This window comes from Carassius gibelio, chromosome B15 (genome assembly GCF_023724105.1).
Source record: "Carassius gibelio isolate Cgi1373 ecotype wild population from Czech Republic chromosome B15, carGib1.2-hapl.c, whole genome shotgun sequence".
Taxonomy (NCBI): domain Eukaryota; kingdom Metazoa; phylum Chordata; class Actinopteri; order Cypriniformes; family Cyprinidae; genus Carassius; species Carassius gibelio.
The window spans coordinates 7,878,030-7,898,192 of record NC_068410.1 but is presented as its reverse complement, the minus strand read 5'-3'; the positions used below and the strand labels follow the sequence as shown (position 1 = coordinate 7,898,192).

The 20,163-nt window shown below is 37.0% G+C and overlaps 1 pseudogene; it reads left to right on the top strand.

Annotated features, from left to right (window-relative positions):
* The first annotated feature begins 2,311 nt into the window (after positions 1–2,311).
* Positions 2,312–19,960, top strand: LOC127973182 (inositol polyphosphate 5-phosphatase K-like; annotated as a pseudogene).
* Positions 19,961–20,163: the final 203 nt, after the last annotated feature.

Genomic DNA, 20,163 nt, shown 5'->3' with positions numbered 1-20,163 from the left:
ACAAACACATGATAATGAAAGATGATATATTATTATTCTTTTTTTAGAAGCTTTTTAATGAACAAAGGCTTGTTTTATTATGTTTTAATAAGTCAAATGGGTTAAACATTCACCTATTTACTAAGTATTGAATATGGATCCAGAAATATTGACTTATTCTCAAATTCATCTTCATTTTTGATGACCATCAAAATATTGTGTTTTCCTGTAAAACCCCCAATTTTGCTCTTTCTCCTCTCTGCAGGCACAAACAGTTTTTAACTGAAATCCCATGTAAACACTGCAAGCAGCCAAAGTAATTCAGAGCAGCTTTTGAGAATTTATTTTCAGTCATCTCACTGCCAAAAGCATTTAGTCTAGTCATAGATACAATCAACTGGGTCAGATGCTAGGAAGAGAGAATAAAAACACATGTGTCCATAATTTGACCCAGAACCATGAATAAACTCTATGTTTTCATTTGTTTACTAATCATGGCAGAGACAATTAATCCTTTTTGGATGGCAACTTTTGATTGTTTCAATGTCTAATTTACTTTTTTATTTATTTATTTTATTTTATTGCTAGTCAATGTATTTAGTTACACATTCTATCTTTCTATTCATTCCATATACATTAACTTTAATTTCTTTTATTTGTTTATTCACTGTACAGTATGTACATTTACATTGTCATTTAGCAGACGTTTTATCCAAAGCAACTTACAAATGAGGACAATGGAAGCAATCAAAACCATCAAAAGAGCAATGATATGCCATGCAATTCTTTTCCAATTGGATGCATACACAAAATCATACAGAAATTAATTTGACCAAAATATACCAGACAAGAATCCAAATCATGGTCTATAAATACATTTTAAAGGAATGGAGCCAGCTCAGTATTGTAAAAAAAATGATAAAAAATGAATGCTAATTTTCACAGCAGTTCATAAAGACTGACAGTTTATGGCACAGCCACATTATAAGCGTTCAACAGTTGAGTATGGAGTTGGCCCTCATGATGCACATGACTTTCCAAGAGCTGTAACTGTTCTCAAACTGCATGTGCTCATGATAGAAGTACAAATATCCTGTAAAAAAAAAAAAAAAAAAAAAAAATTGAAATAATAATTACTTTTATAAAAGCATTCATGCTTTGGTGAATAATTTTAAATACATTACCTAACACCATGAGAAAGTTATGCAACATTATTAATTTGCACACACCATAAAAATGATATGCAGCAGCATCCACTTCGTCTCCTATTCCAGGAAAGTCTTTATCAATCGATTGTGGGTATCCACTGTCCATGGTGCCTTTCTCCTCATCATAACTGGAGATGAGATGCAACTCACATAAGCTTTTGGCATTTTAAAATGCAGTATTCTTCATCTATGAAAAGTAGACTCATGCCCATGTCTCGGATGGTAACTGCTGTATCTATTTTGCGGACAGTCTTTGGGAGACTGGTTTGTGGATGTATTTTGGATAACCATCAACCAGACTGTAGCCATAGAGAGCCCACATTCGGATTCTTGACTCCACTGTGATCTGGGTTTTCACCTGCAATTGATCTATTACTCACCATAGAGAGACTGGATTCCCTTAATGTCATCCTCAGACAGAGGGTAACCCCTGCCGTAGGAGTAGACCGAGTACATCAGTGACCCTGGGTCAGAGGAATGGGTCATGCAGAGAGCATGACCGAACTCATGGGCCGCAACCAAGGAGACTGAATCCTGAATCTTTTTGAATGTTATAAAATAATGTTGATAAAAATGTCAGTAAAGCCATTTATAATTTTGCAAACGATTTTCAGAAGAGAAGAGGTTCTTATTTAAGACAGCATAATGAAAAAAAAAACATTTGTTTACAGATAAATCGTTTTGAACTAAATAAATTTACGATAAATAACACAAAATAATGAGCAAAGGTTAATTTTATTAAGTAGTGTACTAAAAAATTTTTTTGGCCTACTAAACAAATGTCATCTGTATTTTATTTTAAAATTACGTTGAATTACATTATACATATTCAATTATTTAAAATAATTTTAAATTAATTAATGAGTAAATCAATGAATGTTTATTATTCAATGAATTGTGCATAACAAAAGGTAAGTTGTGTCATTTTCTGTCGCAAATAAGAATTTTGAATGAAATTATGCTAAATGTATAGTTTAAAAAGTTAAAAGGAGAGTATAAAATATTTATTTTTATATGTGGTAAACGTTTCATTTGATCAAAGTAAAAACCTGTGGTAACATTAACTCCCATAAGTAGCGCACCTAGGACTTTTATTTTGTTTCCAACAGCCATGTACTGTTCTGTTAGTGAAGTTTGCGTGTAGATTCACACTCCCTCTCACATGTAAATACAGTCCACAGGTTGTGATAATAAGGGATATTTTTGTCTCCAATAATTGTTTAACACCACAGAGACTTTAAGACTGCGGAAGCGAAGACAACGAGGTTCAGCAGGTACTTTGAATACCGTTTCAAACATATTCATCCTAGATTATCTCATTAATACGTTCCATCATTTTGACATAGCATGTAACGTCACGGTGATATGAGAAGTGTTGCCTTAATCTGTACTGAGAGTATTTCATTCATGTAACATTATTTTGTATAGTCCTGACTTCATACTATATACTTTAATAAAATTAATTTTTATTATTATATACATTATTACTTGTCTTACACGACATTCTGAGCTTTGAAAGAGAATTTTAGCGGTTTTATTACTATGAATTTTGATGCAAATTAGATGCAAAGCAGGTTTCTGCAAGTATATGTCTCTGCATGAAAGTAATGGGAGTTACGAGATCAAGGTGTTTTTACACCATGATACCTGATTGGTTGATGTAATAGTGACGTTAGGTTTAGGGCTGGCCGGGTTGGTTAAGGGGGATCATTTAGATTGGGTGATTCAGAAACACCCATCAGTTTCAAAACACCCACACGGTGATAAACGCCCACTTTTGCTCTGCAGAGACCTAAGTCTCAGTTTCTGAGAAAAGCATAGATACAGACGGTTGGTCTGGGAACGCCCCGTCACGTGATGTGAATTTAGCCCGTGGGGGTGGGGGAAAACATGAGACTTAGGTCTCTGCAGAGCAAAAGTCTTCACGCCTAAGAGTTGCTGTGTCGTTTTCTGTACCTCCAATAAACTAACAAATTATGAATTGAAGTTCTACATCCTTCCTAATAAACATACAGAGCCGGACAAAAAAGGATGACAAAATGGCTACAAGCAAGACTAAGCATGTGTATGTGTGCAGTCGGCATTTCATCACAGGCAGGCTATATAAACATTGTGTTCATTATTAACGTTATCAAAACAGTGTAAGGTTGTTTGAGAAAGTGGCATGGCATATATAATTAGCCTTATCATTCTACCTGAAGCAAAACTATGCAACGTTAGCCTAGTGTCGAACATAAACCCACTTAAAAAAGCGTGTAGACACGTAACAACTTAGTTCCCTCTCGAGGCGGTAACTCAACATTACGTCAGCTAAGACGTATATGGGAACTCTTCCCTTCTCCATTTTCACTATGATTATAATGGCCTCACGAGGGAGCGAGAGTGCTAACACCACAAAACACATGCATCATGTCCCCCATGTGACTATGGGTGACGATTGCTATATGTGTTTAAATGATGTTTGTGTGAGTAAAATTTTTATTATAGAAGCATGTATCCAATTTCTTGCACCCAACATTCAATGGCGTGGTCCCGTCACTGACTTTGCCCAAAAAACGTTCTGGGACAGGAAGTTCTCAGTCTGCTCGAGAGGGAGCGATAGAGCGAAATTTCCCCTCAGATCCAGCTGAATGCGCATGTTGAATTATCTGGACGATTGGCTGATTTTAGCCCACTCAAGAGATGTGCTATCAGTCACGTGGAAACAATGCTTCGCCGTTAGGATACGCTGGGACTGCGTGTGAATATGCAGAAGAGCGTGTTTTTACGAGTCGGACTGTAACATATCTGGGAATATGTTTGGACTCGATGACGATGCAAGCCCATCTCTCTCTAGAGCATTTCATTGACTCTGCGCTGTTTCAGACCGGGCAGGTCATTTTCACTGTGGAAATTTCAGAGGCTTCTGGGACTGATGACGGCGGCTTCTTCAGTGTGCCATCTGGGTCTGCTACATTGCGGCTGCTACAGTTTTGGCTATAACTCGAGTTCCGCCGAGGGCGTGGTCTTCGGTCCATAAGCACATACGGTAATTCACAGTTGTGTCAGCACTCGGAGACCGTGGAACAGCACGGATATGTTCAGCCCAGGAGTTTTCTCTACGAACGCGTCTACTTCAGGCTGGGGAGCAGTGCGTCTGGGCGTACCTGCCTCAGGCCTGTGGTTGGAGTCACAGAGAAGGTGGCACATAAACCGTTTGGAATTGCAAGCGGTGTCCTTCCCTGCAAGCCTTTCATTCGAAATTGGAGCCGCAACATGTACTGATTCAAACCGACAACACGTCTGTGGTCTCATACATAAATCGCCAGGGCGGCGTGCGCTCCAGAGCTCTATTCAAACAGGCAGCGAGTCTCCTGTTGTGGGGGCGGACTGACACTTAATCTCCATAAGAGCGTCGCACATCCCCGGTACTTTGAACCGTGGAGTGAGCATGCTTTCGAGGAACGGGATTCCTCAAGGAGATGGAGGCTTCACCCAGGATCAGATCTAATGATTTGGGAGGGAGGAAGTGGATTTGTTTGCCACGAGCGAGAACACACACTGTAAGACGTTCTTCTCGCTATCTCACTCCCCCCTGCTGGGAGATGCTCTGACATCGCGCTGGCCGGAAGCCATGCTTACACGTTCCCTCCGGTGAAGATTCTGCCTGTGTTGTGCAAAATCAGGGAGGAGAGAGCGTCAGTTACACTCGTGGCCCCGAACTGGCCGAATCAGCCCTGGTTCGCAGACCTGAGAGAGTTAGTGATAGCTCCCCCATGGCGAATCCTCCTCAGACAGGACCTGCTGTCTCAGGCGATCGGCACAATATAGCACCCCAGCCCCGAGCTGTGGAACCTTCATGCGTGGCCGCTGTGGGGACACTAATAAGCGGGACGCTCTGCACTCACGAGTGCTGAACACACTTACAGAGGCGCGAGCACCTTTAAATAGTCGCTGCTACTCGCAGAAGTGGGGAGTTTTCACAAAATGGTGCGAGGATATTTATATTGACCCGGGGACCTGTTCCGTGTCAGATGTTTTCCGCTTTCTACAGCACAGTATGGATAGCGGGAGTTTGAAACCATCCACGCTGAAGGTGTATGTGACCGCTATTGCCGCTTTCGTTCCCCGGTTGACGGGCAAACGATCTGTAAGCACGCTCTGGTAATCAGTTTTCTCAGGAGAGCAAGGAGATTGTGTACTTCATGGCCGCCCTCCGTGCCGCCGTGGTATTTAGCTCTAGTTTTGAGGGCTCTATCTCTTACTACCGTTCGAGCCATTAGCTTCGATTGCGGTTAAGGAGCTTCCCTGAAGACTGCCTTGCTTCTTGCTCTTGCCTCGGCGAAGCCTTGGAGACTTTCATGAGTTTTTGGTGAACGATATTGCATTGGTTTCGGGCCTGGCGACTATAATGTCAATCTCCGGCCGAGACCGGGTTTCGTTCTGAAGTCACTCAATACACAGTTTTGTTTCCCTGCCCGCCTTATCTGTTGAGCCGTCAGCCTCGCGTGACGCTGATGCTAAGAGCGCCGGGACCCTGTTAGGGTTTTACGGATGTATATGAATCGCTCGGCCACCTTTCGCAGTCGGACCAGCTGTTCGTGTGCTTGGTGGATGTAATAAGGCACGTGCTGTTTCTAAAAAGAGACTTTCTCACTGGATCGTGGACGCTATCAAATGCCAGGGGAAGGATTATCCCCTCAACATCAGAGCTCATTCTGCGAGGACAATATAAATGCTTCCTGATGGGCCTGGTCTAGAGGTATGTCTGTCCAGTATTTATGTTTTGCTGCTGGCTGGTCTTCCCAGAACACAATCGCCAGGTTTTACAAGCTGAATGTACCCTCTGTAGCGTCACATGTACCTTTGGTGTTATTCATTCTGTTATAACCAGCTATACAGTAGTTACCATGGCTGATAACTCTGTGTTATGGATTATATGGTTTATGCAGTAGTCACCGGAAACGCCGTCGACTCTGTTTAACTCTCATGTTTGAGTGCTTATTGCGTTGTGTCTGCCCTGGTTAGTGCAGACTTCGATTTATTGCTTGAAGTTATGCAAATTTTGTTAGGGTCGGAGCAGATTTCTCATTGGTCTAGTTCCGCCTATCAGATGCAAGCACTCTTAGCGACACGGCCATTGGCTAGAACTGTCCTGCTTATGTGTGGGGGTGATTGACTCCGTTCAGGGCTTATCTTCACTGCTCTCACGGCGGGATTTTATACACTTCCCATATACGTCTTAGCTGACGTAATGTTGAGTTACCGCCTTGAGAGGGAACGTCTCCGGTTACTTTCGTAACCTCGGTTCCCTGAGAGGCGGGAACGAGACATTACGTTAGCCGCTGTGGTCGCTGCTTGATCAGCTGTGCTAGTGTTCAGTCGTGATTCTGACGTAATTTTCGCGCCCGTGCATTGTATAATGCCCGCTGACCTGTCAGTATTTGCATGCTTTGCGTCAGTTGGCCAGCTGTCCCCAGCTGGCGTTAGCCAATAAGATTTCAGTGAAAGTGGAGAAGGGAAGAGTTCCCATATACGTCTTAGCTGACATAATGTCTTGTTCCCGCCTCTCAGAGAACCGAGGTTATGATAGTAACCGGAGACGTTTTGTGTCAGAATTTTTAAACTTTCATTCATAAATTCACCCCGTCTGTGTTTGCAAAACGATTGAATTGCTCAAAAATAGACACGTTTTGTGTCAGAATTTGTAAACTTTCATTCATAAATTCACCCCGTCTGTGTTTGCAAAACGATTGAATTGTTCAAAAATAGAACTTGCGGTATAAAGCAGAACGTCACGGAATTTGGCTATTTTTAAATGAATACATCTACATTAGTGCTGTAAAATGAATCAAATATCGATATGGACTAGTGTATATGAATATTAAAGTTAAAAGAGACTACCATTGTTCTACGTGTCTCTGGGAATGAGCGCTCAATATGTGCATTTTTGTCATTCAAATACACTAAGGCTGGGAATCGATTCCAAAAATAATCGACTCCGAGGCGTTGGGAATCGAGATTCGATTCCAAAGGTTGGAATCGATTCCATCAAGGGGAATTGACTCCTCATTCAGAGTATTTTTCAGTTCAACAAAGCTTATCTATGGGAGTCTCTCTAAAGGAAGGCTACATCCGACAAAGGCTGCACAAATTTAAATTCACGAAAATAAACAGAAAGAAAACGAGCCGGCACTGATCATTTGAATTTTAGGATGTAGCCTTTCGTTTCAGAACCACAGTTCACCTAAGCCATAATTACAACAGTTGTGAGATAAAAGATTATTTAAAATTTCATATATATATATATATATATATATATATATATATATATATATATATATATATACAGTATATAAACGATTCAGAGGTTGTTTTACGGTGGAATTGGCTTGTCCACAATTTTGAGCGCTGCATGAACGAATAGATCATGACGTCACTGAGGGTCTTGATCTTATTACCATCTAAAATATATATTTTTAAACATTTCTATCAGCCAATGATAAATATAAATAATACGTCACGAGCATAGATCATTGGACGAGAGCGCATCTGATTGACAGAGCTCTATCAGTCATTGATGTGGTTATTTTGTTTCAGTGTACGGTTTGTTAATATTATGCAAATTATACAAAGTAAACTTCATCATTCAGCTGAACTGTTCACATTTATTTTAGACCCTTCGTGTCTTAATTCATGCGATAAACGCATGTCCCTGCTGAGCTCGGCTATGACTAATTTCACGGGCAAAGCTGAAAATTTTTTTTCGTATCGTCAATTTATTTATTTTTTCAGCTTCATATTATAGGAAGGATACATTATACGACCTATCCTGCAGTCATCATGGTGAGATTAGGTTCCTTTTAATAAAAAAAAAATAAAAATTGGATTTGGAAAAGAATTGGAATCGATTCCATTCGATTTCTGGACCAGGAATTGGAATCGGAATCGATTCCAAAAATTGTGGAATCGAACAGCTCTAAAATACACACGATGTTCGCAGTGTTTTCCCCCACGCCGACTCCACCCTCGCCACGCCCCCAGCTATGACTAGATGCCGACTGTATGTATGTGCTCGTGTGTTTGACAGGTTGGAGAAGATGGAGGACGATTTGTCACAGGCTTTGAATTCTTTCAGTCTGCAGGAGAAAGACGGCAAGATGGACACTTTTGGGTAAATATCCCATTTTATTATTTATTTAGCATATGATTTCTTATTCTAAGTTATGTATTTTACTATTGCAAATGGCTTATACAAGCCACAATAGTGAGTGATCAAGAATCACCCCATTTGGGCTTTAATCCTAAAACCATTATTGGATGGATTTCCAACATATTTTGCCACTGTGTCAATGTACAGATTGCTATACAATTATCCATTCAGAATATCTTCTCATGGAGCACAAACATGTGTTGTATGTGTGTCACAAGGTTGTCAATTAAAGACCTAAAGTGCTTTTTCTGTTTCAACATCCAGAATTCTAGAAGGTGAACAGTTTAGTCTCTTGTTTGCTGAAATGGTGAATGCATGAAGCAGGGATAAGCACATTGGGATTAGCTTTCTTAACAGAGATGACATAACTGAATTCAGTGATGAACTGCCTTTAACTATCATTTTGCATTATTGAGACACTGTTTTCCAAATGAATGTTGTTCAGTTGCTTTGACGCAATGTATTTTGTTTAAAGCGCTATATAAAAAAAGGTGACTTTGACTTTGACTTTGACTCTTAACACACTATGGTTATACAACAGGTTTCTGTTCTTGTGGGGGATTCTGTTGTTTATGGAAATCCAAACTGTTTACCGGTTGCATAGTTTGGCCTGTAGTTCCTAGCTGTACAGTAAAAAATAAAAAATATACTTAAATACTTACCATGATGCAAGAATGTTTATCACAAACTAATTTTTAAAAGGGGTATTGTGTGTGTGTGTGTGTGTGTGTGTGTGTGTGTGTGTATACAGTTGTGCTCATAAGTTTGCAGAATGTGCAAAAAGAAGGATCATGAAAATTGCATGTCATTTTTTATTTAGTACTGTCTCGAATAAGCAATTTCACATAACCAATGTTTCATATTCTCCACAAGACAAATCTGAACTTATAAAAATGATCCCATTCAAAAGTTTACATACCTTTGAATCTTAATACTATGTGTCATTTCCTGGGTGAAAATAGGGCTGTTTTTATATTTTGTGATAGTTGTTCATGAGTCCCTTGTTGGTCCTGAGCAGTTCCTCCAGCTCCTCTCACATTTTTTGGTTTTCCAGCATCTTCTGCATACTTTAACTCTTTCCAACATTGACAGTGTGACTTTGAGATCCATCTTTTAACACTGAGGACTTAGGTTAAAACTTACTGATGCTCAAGAAGGCAATTCAATGCATTAAGAGACGGGGGTGTAAACTTTTTAAATTGGATGATCAAGGTAAATTGTACTTATTTTGTCTTCTGGGAAACATGTAAGTATTTATGATCATCCAGGAAATTACAAATACTATTTATATTCAAAGGATCATATTCATCATATATTTATTACTTTATACAATTATATAGTATGTGACAATACTATATAATTGTATAAAATAATAAATATGATGAATATGATCTAATATAATTAATAGCTTTACTATATATATATATATATATATATATATATATATATATATATATATATATATATATACACAGTTGTGCTCATAAGTTTTCATACTCCTTGCAGAATGTGCAAACTGTTAATAATTGAATCAAAATCATGTGAAAATCGCACGCTATTTTTTATTTATTACTGTCCTGAATAAGCTATTTCACATAACAGATGTTTGTTTGTATTAAAAATAAGTACTGATTTTAGAGAAACAGAAATAATTAACAATTTATTTCTAACAGTTAATCCAGTGTATTGTGTAAATGGCATATTGAGGGACACATTTGTAGTAGAGATTGATTGTGTTGGGTGGGTCACGTAGGCCCTTGAAAGTGAAAGTGAAAGTGACATGACATTCAGCCAAGTATGGTGACCCATACTCGTGCTCTGCATTTAACCCATCCAAAGTGCACACACACAGAGCAGTGAACACACACACACACACTTTGAGCACACACCCGGAGCAGTGGGCAGCCATTAATGCTGCGGCGCCCGGGGAGCAGTTGGGGGGTCTAAGTCGTGGTATTGAAGGTGGAGAGAGCACTGTACATGCACTCCCCCCACCCACAATTCCTGCCGGCCCGAGACTCGAACTCACAACCTTTCGATTGGGAGTCCGACTCTCTAACCATTAGGCCACGACTTCCCAAAAAATAGCTAGCTCTCCCCGTCGGGGAATCGAACCCCAGTCTTCCGCGTGACAGGCAGAGATACTGTCCACTATATTAACGAAGAGCTAAACCAGATTAAAGTGGTTGTTATTTAAAATGGTTGTTAAACCAGATTAGGGTTTTAATCTTTAAATCTAAAAGTCTGCCTACACTACAGCCTCCTTTTACTCCCCTTACACCTTATATCAAACACTTTACTGTATTATTAATTATTGGAACCACTGACTTTGCATTCCTGGAACTCAGGACGAAATATCTATCAAGATGCGCAATAACACTCAGGTGCAACTTTTTCTACATGACCAGCTAGTGTCGCTCAGCACGGAGGAGATCTCAGAATATTTTAGCGAAACCCTGCGATCGCGCTCTGACAGCGTGGCCAGCACCGGCACAGAGTCCACCAGCAGTCCTCTGTATGTGCGACAGCATCTGGCTGTGCTCATGACCTGCGTGGATGATCTGGACCCTGACGATAAACTCAACGCCCAGGTGGCATTAGACAAGGCTTTTCTCGTCTGCAGGCAGATTGCGGGCCGACCAAAGAAAGATCAGTTCAGGTTTTGTTTTCTACTTCTCTTGTTGTCAAGTCTGGCAGACCTAAACCTAACAGCAGGTGTCTAGCTTGGTTTTGTGGTGACTGTGCACCTTTCTGTCTGTTTTTCCAGAGAAATCAAAGTTTCAGCTTTCTTCAGATGATGAGACATTTTAAACCTTAGATGTTAGCCTTTGGTTCTTAAAAATAGTTAAATGGATTGAGCTGTTTGAGATGGTAAGCTGCGGTGTGAAATGCTTTGATTTTCTTGAATTGGTGTTATTGTTAATCTGAGCAGTTATGTGAGGACAGGAGTTACACTAGCAGAACTATCATTTCTTTCTTTCACCCACAGGTTGTACGTCGTCACGTGGAATGTGGCCACCGCTGAGCCTCCTGAAGATGTGAACACTCTGCTTCATCTCAACTCCCTGAAGAAACCAGACCTCTATGTGATCGGGTGAGTTTCAGCATTTGAAAGCTAGAGACAGACCATAAAGTAAATAATGACCGTTATCTTACCTCAGAAGCATGTGGTCTGAGTGTCCTAACATCTGTGATGCTGCTGTTTCAGGCTGCAGGAGGTGAAGGCTGCACCTCTTAAGTTTGTCATAGATTTGGCCTTCGAGGACTCTTGGAGTCACCTCTTCATGAACACGCTGGCTCCATTGGGTTTTATCAAGGTGCTGACTCATGCAAACATGCTTTTGTTCATTATCATACTAATTATGTGATATTCTCTGTGAACCAGTGGATTATGCCACTAGATTTCTTAGTCACTGATTTATAGAACAGTGCTGACATGTATACATGAATGGGAAAATTATTATTATTATTATTTTTTACTTTTTTTTTTACAAATGTAATTATGTAAAAATATATATAAATTTATAATATATTATATTTAAAATTTTTAATAACAATTTTAATATGTTAATAAAATAATTACATATATTACACACACACACACACACACACACATATATATATATATATAGTTTTATGGTGTCTCCTTTATCTATACAGCTTTTACCGGTTTCTTTATTATTCTCAGGTAGGTTAAGGAAAGTCGACCCTGGACAAAACTATAAGCATTTCAAAAATACTTACAACTTGCTCAGTAGACTTACCTGTGGTCAGTTCTTGCTTACGGCTCTTAAATTACTACTCTTGCAGACTGTAACTTGTTAATAATAAAATACAAGTTTTATTAAAGTTAACAAAAGTTATATCAAAGTACAATAGTAAGGTTACAAAATCAAGGTATAATCAGCTGGTATCAGGTGTCGAGGGATACTGTGCTTGTTCAGTATCCCTCGACGTCTGATACCAGCTGATTATACCTTGAATACATCATTATAAAGAATAATAAAGAAACAGGTAAAAGGTCTATAGATAAAGGAGACACCATGTTTTATGGTGTTTTATGGGGTGCCATGTTTTATGGTGTCTCCTCTGTCTATACACCTTTTACCTGTTTCTTTATTATTCTCAGGTAGGCAAGGAAAGTCGACCCTGGACAAAACTATAAGCATTTCAAAAATACTTACAACAAGCACAGTATCCCTCGATGCCTGATACCAGCTGATTATACCTTGATTTTGTAACTTTACTATTGTACGTTGATATAACTTTTGTTAACTTTAATAAAACTTGTATTTTATTATTGACAAGTTATGGTCTGCAAGAGTAGTAATTTAAGAGCTGTAAGTAAGAACTGACCACAGGTAAGTCTACTGAGCAAGTTGTAATTTTTTTTTAGATGCTTATAGTTTTGTCCAGGGTCGACTTTCATTACCTACCTGAGAATAATAAAGAAACAGGTAAAAGGTGTATAGATAAAGGAGACACCATACAACCATATACATATATATATATATATATCAGGGTTAATGCGGGGTTGTAAAAGGTAGTAAAAGGTAGTAAATTAAATTATGCCAAATTAAGGCCAGTAAAAAGTAGTAAACGTCATCTGACGAGTTAGTAAATTTTCGAATCCCCATCTAACTGGGTCTATATCATGGGTCTCCAAACTACGGCCCGCCTACAGCCAGGGTCCAAAATTAACACCCGCCAAGCGCCAAGCGCCAAGTGCGGTTAGATTTTCCGTTTGCGAGCGAGCAAAAGCGCGCATGCAAACCGAGTAACGAGCACACGGCAGAGAGGGAGAGACCTTGCGTGTGTCTCTCTCTCTCTCTCTCTCTCTCTCTCTCTCTCTCTCTCATGCAGTGGTGACGCGTTCATATAAACGGCACCTAAACGCTGTAAAAAATATTGACATTTTAATTGTTTATTAATAAACAAATGTTTCTGTGTCAGCTGCAAAGATGAAGTTGACACTGACTCACGATCTTCGCAGTAGTGAACGCGCCGGAGAAAAATGCATTTCTTACGGATTAACCTATAGCCTACTTTTATTTAGTTTTGAATGGTTCTGTTTAAAAGTAGAAAATCTTGAGCTTTCTGTAGATAATGGATATAGGATATTTCTAATTTGTTTTGGTCTGTGAGGCGAGTAGCCTAGGCTACCTTTACGCTGAGTTTCGGTTCATGTCTGAACGTGTTGTGATTATACAAAATAATGAAACGGATTAAAATTAAGATAAAATTAATACAAAACAAAATTAATTTCAAAGAGAGGCTATGTGTTTTCTGTTTGATGTTTTCTCTCTCTCTCTCTCTCTCTCTCTCTCTCTCTCTCTGTGTGTGTGTGTTGGACAGTGCTTGGCTTGTGTCCAGTGTTGAAGTTATTTGTTTATTAATAAAATACCTTTATTATAGTGTACAATTGCACTTTATTATTACACATTGTGTAGCTGTTCATTTTAAAGGTCCAGTCTGTCTTCTAATTTTTATGTAATTGTTACTCTTTGACATATTGAGTAAATCCTATGGACCAAGGCCTGTTGTGATATCTTGATTAATCCAAGTCCTATGGTAGAGTTCCCTCTTACTTGAATGTAGCTCACTCACTTGCCCTAACACATATACACACTCACATACACCTACAGAACCTCTCCTGACTATCTCTTTCTCGCTCTCTCTGGTTCTCTATCTCTCCCTCCCAGTGTTGAAATTAAGTCATAATTGCCTCATTAAATTGTGATTAAATATGTTATTAATTCATTTTGGAAAGATATTTCATGTCTTTACTTGTCACTTTACTTAACACTTAACACTGCTACAGTTGAAGTTTGAAGCCGTGTTGGTAGTAAAAATATTGTGATGGTAGTAAAATAGGTGGTAAAAAGGTAGTAAATTCAATTTAAGAATCTCTGTATAAACCCTGTATATATAACCCTGTATATATATATATATATATATATGTATGTATATGTAATAACGATTATATAATCAATTTATATTTTTAATGTCAATTATTACAATTTATATAATGATGTATTTAAGTTTAAATAAGAAATAATGCATTTGAATATTAAATAACTGAAATTTATACAGTTTAAATTATATGTACAGTAATTATATACATTGTGATATAATATAATTTATAATATACAGTATATACATTATATATTTCATTACATTACTACATTTGACTTAATTAACCTAGAATGAATTTGGTATAATGAACTTGGTTACACTTTAGTTTAGGGACCAGTTCTCACTATTAAGTAACTATTAACTATGAGTTTTGCCACAATAAAAAACACATTTTTTGATCATTAATAATTAGTAAGGTAGTTGTTAGGTTTAGGTATGAGGTGGGATTAAGTAATCTAAAATATGGTCCTACAAAATAAGGCATTATTATGTGCTTTATAAAAAACTAATAAACAGCCAATATGCTAGTAGTATGAATGCTAATAAGCAACTAGTTTATAGTGAAAATTGGTCCTAAAATAATTTTTTTTTAAAAACAAAGTTTTACCATTAACTTATAATGAATAAATAGAATCTATAATTACAAAAAAAATGTGTTATTTATTAAATCTATTATGTTTTATACATTTAATATAATTTAAATATTTTATTTAATTATATAAATGTATTTATTGGGGCCCATTCAGGTGTCCTCCATACGGATGCAAGGTCTGCTTTTACTTTTCTTTTCCAAGCTGGAGCACGTCCCCTTTATCAGAGACATTCAGGTCACTTACACCCGCACAGGACTCTATGGCTACTGGGTAAGAGTACAGAAATGCAGCTTTTGATAAACCTAATGACAATTGAACAAAAACGCTGTGCAGGAAAAATCATCCTTATTGTCTTAAAACTAAAGGGTAATAAAGGAGGTGTGTCCATGCGTCTGTCCTTCTACGGTCACATGCTCTGCTTCCTGAACTGTCACCTGACCGCCCACATGAACTACGCCTCTCAGCGGGTGGATGAGTTCCAGTATATTCTAGATGCTCAGACCTTTGACACCAAAAACACACCACGCATTTGGGATCACAAGTCAGTCCCGGTCATAAATAACAACCACATAACAGTCTTCTGTGAATGATTTAATTTGGCTGATTGTGTTCTTTATTTCTTATCATTTATCTACATTGCTCTATATTGCAAATTAATTCTAGAGTGGTGTTCTGGTTTGGGGATCTGAATTTTCGTATCGAGGACCATGGGATGCTCTTTGTAAGGGAGTGCATCACCAGCCAGCGTTATAATCTTCTTTGGCCTAAAGATCAGGTACTGATCAATAGATGTAGTAACAATTTCTATAGATGCAAATTAAAAATGTACTAACATATAAATAGTTTTTGCCAATCCAGAAATAGTAACTTGCTTAATTTATGCAGTGATGTTAGTTTGTGTCTTTGCTTATCAATATCTCACCAGCTCACCATGATGAAGCAGAAGGAAGCTAGTTTGCAGAAGTTTCAAGAAGGACCTCTAGACTTTCAGCCCACCTTTAAATTCGATTTGCACTCAGATAATTACGACACAAGGTAAATGGCACAATACATCCTGCTGTATTTTTGTAGTCATTTGGTTTAAAAGTCAATAATACATTTTTTATTGCACATTCATTGTCTTATTATGAGTTATTATTCCTGAAAAATCTTTCATTAAAATGAAATGCCTTTGAAATTCTATTCATTTTTACCTTATTTTTAAAAAGAAAAGAAAAGAACACTTTCCACAATACAGCCAATTCCTGATGGATAAAGTCAAGTCTTTTTTTTTCTACTTATACAGTACATATATTTCTATTGTGGAATTAAAGTGGATTTCATGTTCAGTACATAGCAATAGTAATCACCATAATATGCTGAATCTCCCGCAGCACCTCCTCGGGGGCTGTTTTTAACTGTCAGATGTTCACACATGCTCTTTTTCACCCCTGCAGGGTACAGAAGACATGGTTTGGTTTTAAGTAAGCTTTAAAATCCCTGTGCGCTTCCGAACTTGCTTGTCTAGCATTCCACCATCATTCCTTCCCTGTTTGTAGCTCTTTTTCTTTGCCCTTGAGCTGACAGACCTCATTCACACTTTAATGCAGACCAGTGCATTGTGTGCCGTCCTATCCCGTCTTGTAACACCAATTCATCTATGAAGCACCATAAATAATCAATTAATAACATCCATCTAGATCAAGTTTGTGTTTGGATATAGTTGTTGTGTGTTGCAAAGAGTTTAGATGTTTAAGTATTGATCATTTGTTGTTCAATGCTGTCGGTTCTAGTAGCTGTTCAGATCTTTGCAATACACATGGTTATAAAGCATGTGGATGACTTGGCCCGCTTAGTGAAAATGCTTTCTGATCTATTCATTCTTAATGAGTTTTTTTTTTTCTTTTTTTTCTTTTTTTATGATGATCCTCTTGTAGTGGACCAACTTCCTAAAATATTTAGTCATTTAGTTGACTACAATATAAAAATATAAAGGCCACTACCGAAAGTTTGTGGTCTTTAATATGTTATTATTTTTTTATTTTTCATTAAGAATTCACTTATACTAAGCAAAGAACCATTTATTTGATCAGAAACACAGTATAAGCAGCAATATTGTGAAATTATTACCATTTAAAATAACTAATATAGTTTAAAATGTAATTCATTCCTGTGATGCAAAGCTGAATTTTCAGTATCATTACTCCAGTCTTCAGTGTCACATAATCCTTCAGAAATCATTTTAATATGCTGATTTTGTACAAGAGAAACTATTTTCATTATTATTGAAGTTGTAAACAGTTGTGCTGTTTAATATTTTGTGGAAACCATGATAATTTTTTCAGCATTTCATCGATGAATGCAAATGAAAAATGTATTTTACTGTCATGTCTGATCAATTTAATACATTCTTTCTGAGTAAAAGTATTATTTTATTAAAAAAAAAAATTACTGACCCCAAACTTTATTTACTTTGTATCAAAATGTTAGTTTTTTTCCTTTAGATCTTTAAAATAATTATGTTTTCTATACCTTATATTAGAATATTTTATATTTTCAGTTGAATTGAAATTTATTTGTAATATATATTTTCAAGTAAGCGACATCAAAATGTTTCATAAAATTGTTATTTTCCCTCATATCTACTACAGCCCCCCTAAAATCCCTTAGATCAATACCCTAATTTGAAAAGCACTGTTTAAGAAAAGTTTTTACATGTACAGAGAGACATATGCCACTTGTCTGTCCTTAGTGTATGTGGTGTGACTAGTTTGGGACATGACTTTCTTGGTTATGAAAAGCATGCCACATTGATTCATTTTCACAGAATGAATGATGGCTGTATATAAAAGCATGCTAGTGTTCTCCCAATTCTGGAAAAGGGATTCAAACCAACTAACTTTATTGTATGTTATTAAATGATTTAAACTTGTTTTCCTCACTGTGTGATTGGCTAGTGGAAAAAAACGCAAGCCTGCATGGTGTGACAGGATCCTCTGGAGAGTGAAGCCAAAGTCCTCACTGTCAGAAGACGCTGATGAAGACGGTCAAAATCAAGAGGATCCAAAGAAACAACCGGAGGAGCATCATAAAGATGAGTTCCCTCTAAAACTGAGCCAGGAGTTTTACACAAGTAAAATGGAGTACAGAATAAGTGACCATAAGCCCGTCATCGGCATCTTCCGCTTGGAGGTGGGGAGGAGTTTGGATAACATAAACAGTCATTCTTGTAGTATTTTAAAGAATAATGACTATTTATTTCTCTGACACCAGTTGAGAAAGATATATGAGACGCCATTGGTGCAGGTGTGCGCTGCGGGAGAATGGAGTGCTAGCTTTGATGGCCTCATAACCTACAGCCTTCTCCAGTCCTATCCCTCCAGTGCCTGGGATTGGATCGGTTTATATAAGGTAAAAGAGGTTCCCAAAATGTGGTCTGTTCTGATAAGGTCACAGACCAAAAATAACTGTATAATCATGTATGGTTACAGTAGTGATATTGTGAACTAATGTTATCCAGGGTGTTGTTAATATTTTAGACCATGTGCTTGTCACTTCACAGGTTGGTTTTAAAAGCGCTTCAGACTATATCACGTACACCTGGGTGAAGGATGACCAGGTGTCTTTAACGGAGGGGCTCTTCCAAGTATGCAACTTTTGCTGTCTGTGTATCTTTAAAACCATCAAGCAATTGGTTTTTGTCACATAAGCAACCATGTAGTAAATTATATTTTCTCTGATCACAGGTTTATGTGAAAAAAAATGAAATTCCTGTTCTTGGGGGAGAATGTGTGCTGTGCTATTACAGCAGCAGCTTGCAGTGCATTGTGGGTATTAGTCAACCTTTTAAGGTGAGTAATATTTTATATCTATATTATATTTATATCATGCACACATCATAATACACTGTGCATATATAAAGATAGAGAGAGTCTATATACTATTTGTTATATAGTATTTTTGTGTATAAATATATCACTATTATGGCTTTTGAAGGGTTTTCTATTGTTTTTCAATTGATTTAAAGGTGCAGGAATCCAGAGCGTGATTGAAGAGGGTTTAGTGCCTGAAAATATCAACAAACTAGATGAAACTGTAGCCAGTTAAGACCAGGTTTAAATTGTACGATGGTTTATATGATATCATATGCAGCCTAGTTGTCAAACCAAACATACCTGTGAATTCAAGCAAGTGCAATTTTAATCAAAAATTTATTTGAGGTTTTACTTGTATGTGATGTAGTGTGTGTTTATTTTAATTAAAGAAATATTATGAATTACAGCCAGTTTATTTTAAATCGCAGCCAGTTGATGGGACAGGTCCCAAATAGAGTGTGTTATCTTAATTAAGCAGATTTAAATGTATACTGTAATTCTTGAAATCGGTTCTTAAAAGTCTTTCAAAAAAAAAAAAAAGGTTGTTACAAATTAAGAAAAGCATACCAGTATTTAATTTAATTAATGGTTAAATGAATAATTTAACACCTCAGCCTTACTATTAAAACATTCCCTCAAAACATTTAGTATACATTTGTCTTGTAACGTTTTTTTTTATAAACAAAATGTTTATTAGTCTACTGTATTTCAGAATTTGAGTGTTTATGGCTTCTGTACTTGTTTTCTCATTCCATTCAAACCTATGCAGACAGTTACACTGTCAAGAAAAGGCTGTATTTGCACAATTTAATTGAGTACTTTTATGGCACATGTTTAATTTGTGAATCTATTCATGTCTATAACTCACGCCGAAGTGGTATTATAATAATATTTGTGTCTCACTGTAATTGTGTGTGGATAATTAGATTAGATTCATCTCTATTGTCATTGCACATGTGATAATTGAAGGATATACAGAAATGATCCAGTGTATGTTTGTGATCAGTACAGTTTGATATTACTGTCATGTTAAATATAAGCAGACATTTGTCGAACCAAATATGCCCTCTTTTGGCTTAAGAATGTTTTTTTGTTAAAGTGTTATAAAACCTGTAAGAGACAATTCTTCTTTAAATTAAGAGCTTTTTTAATTTCTAAACAACTACAAATGCTTACTGATGACATGAAATAAAATTGTGTTTAATTAAACAATGAAAATTGTTTGTTTAATTATTTTATTGATTAACTAATAACTACTAATAAAAATGACAAACTAGGCTGATAAATAGAGATCCTGTTTATAAATTATTCCTAAATGTAATTTTTTAAAAGTATTCCTAAATGTAATTTTTTTTAAAGTTATTTACTTTGTTTAAAATATTTTTATCTGTAAATGTTTTGAGTCTCGTTTTCAATCATGA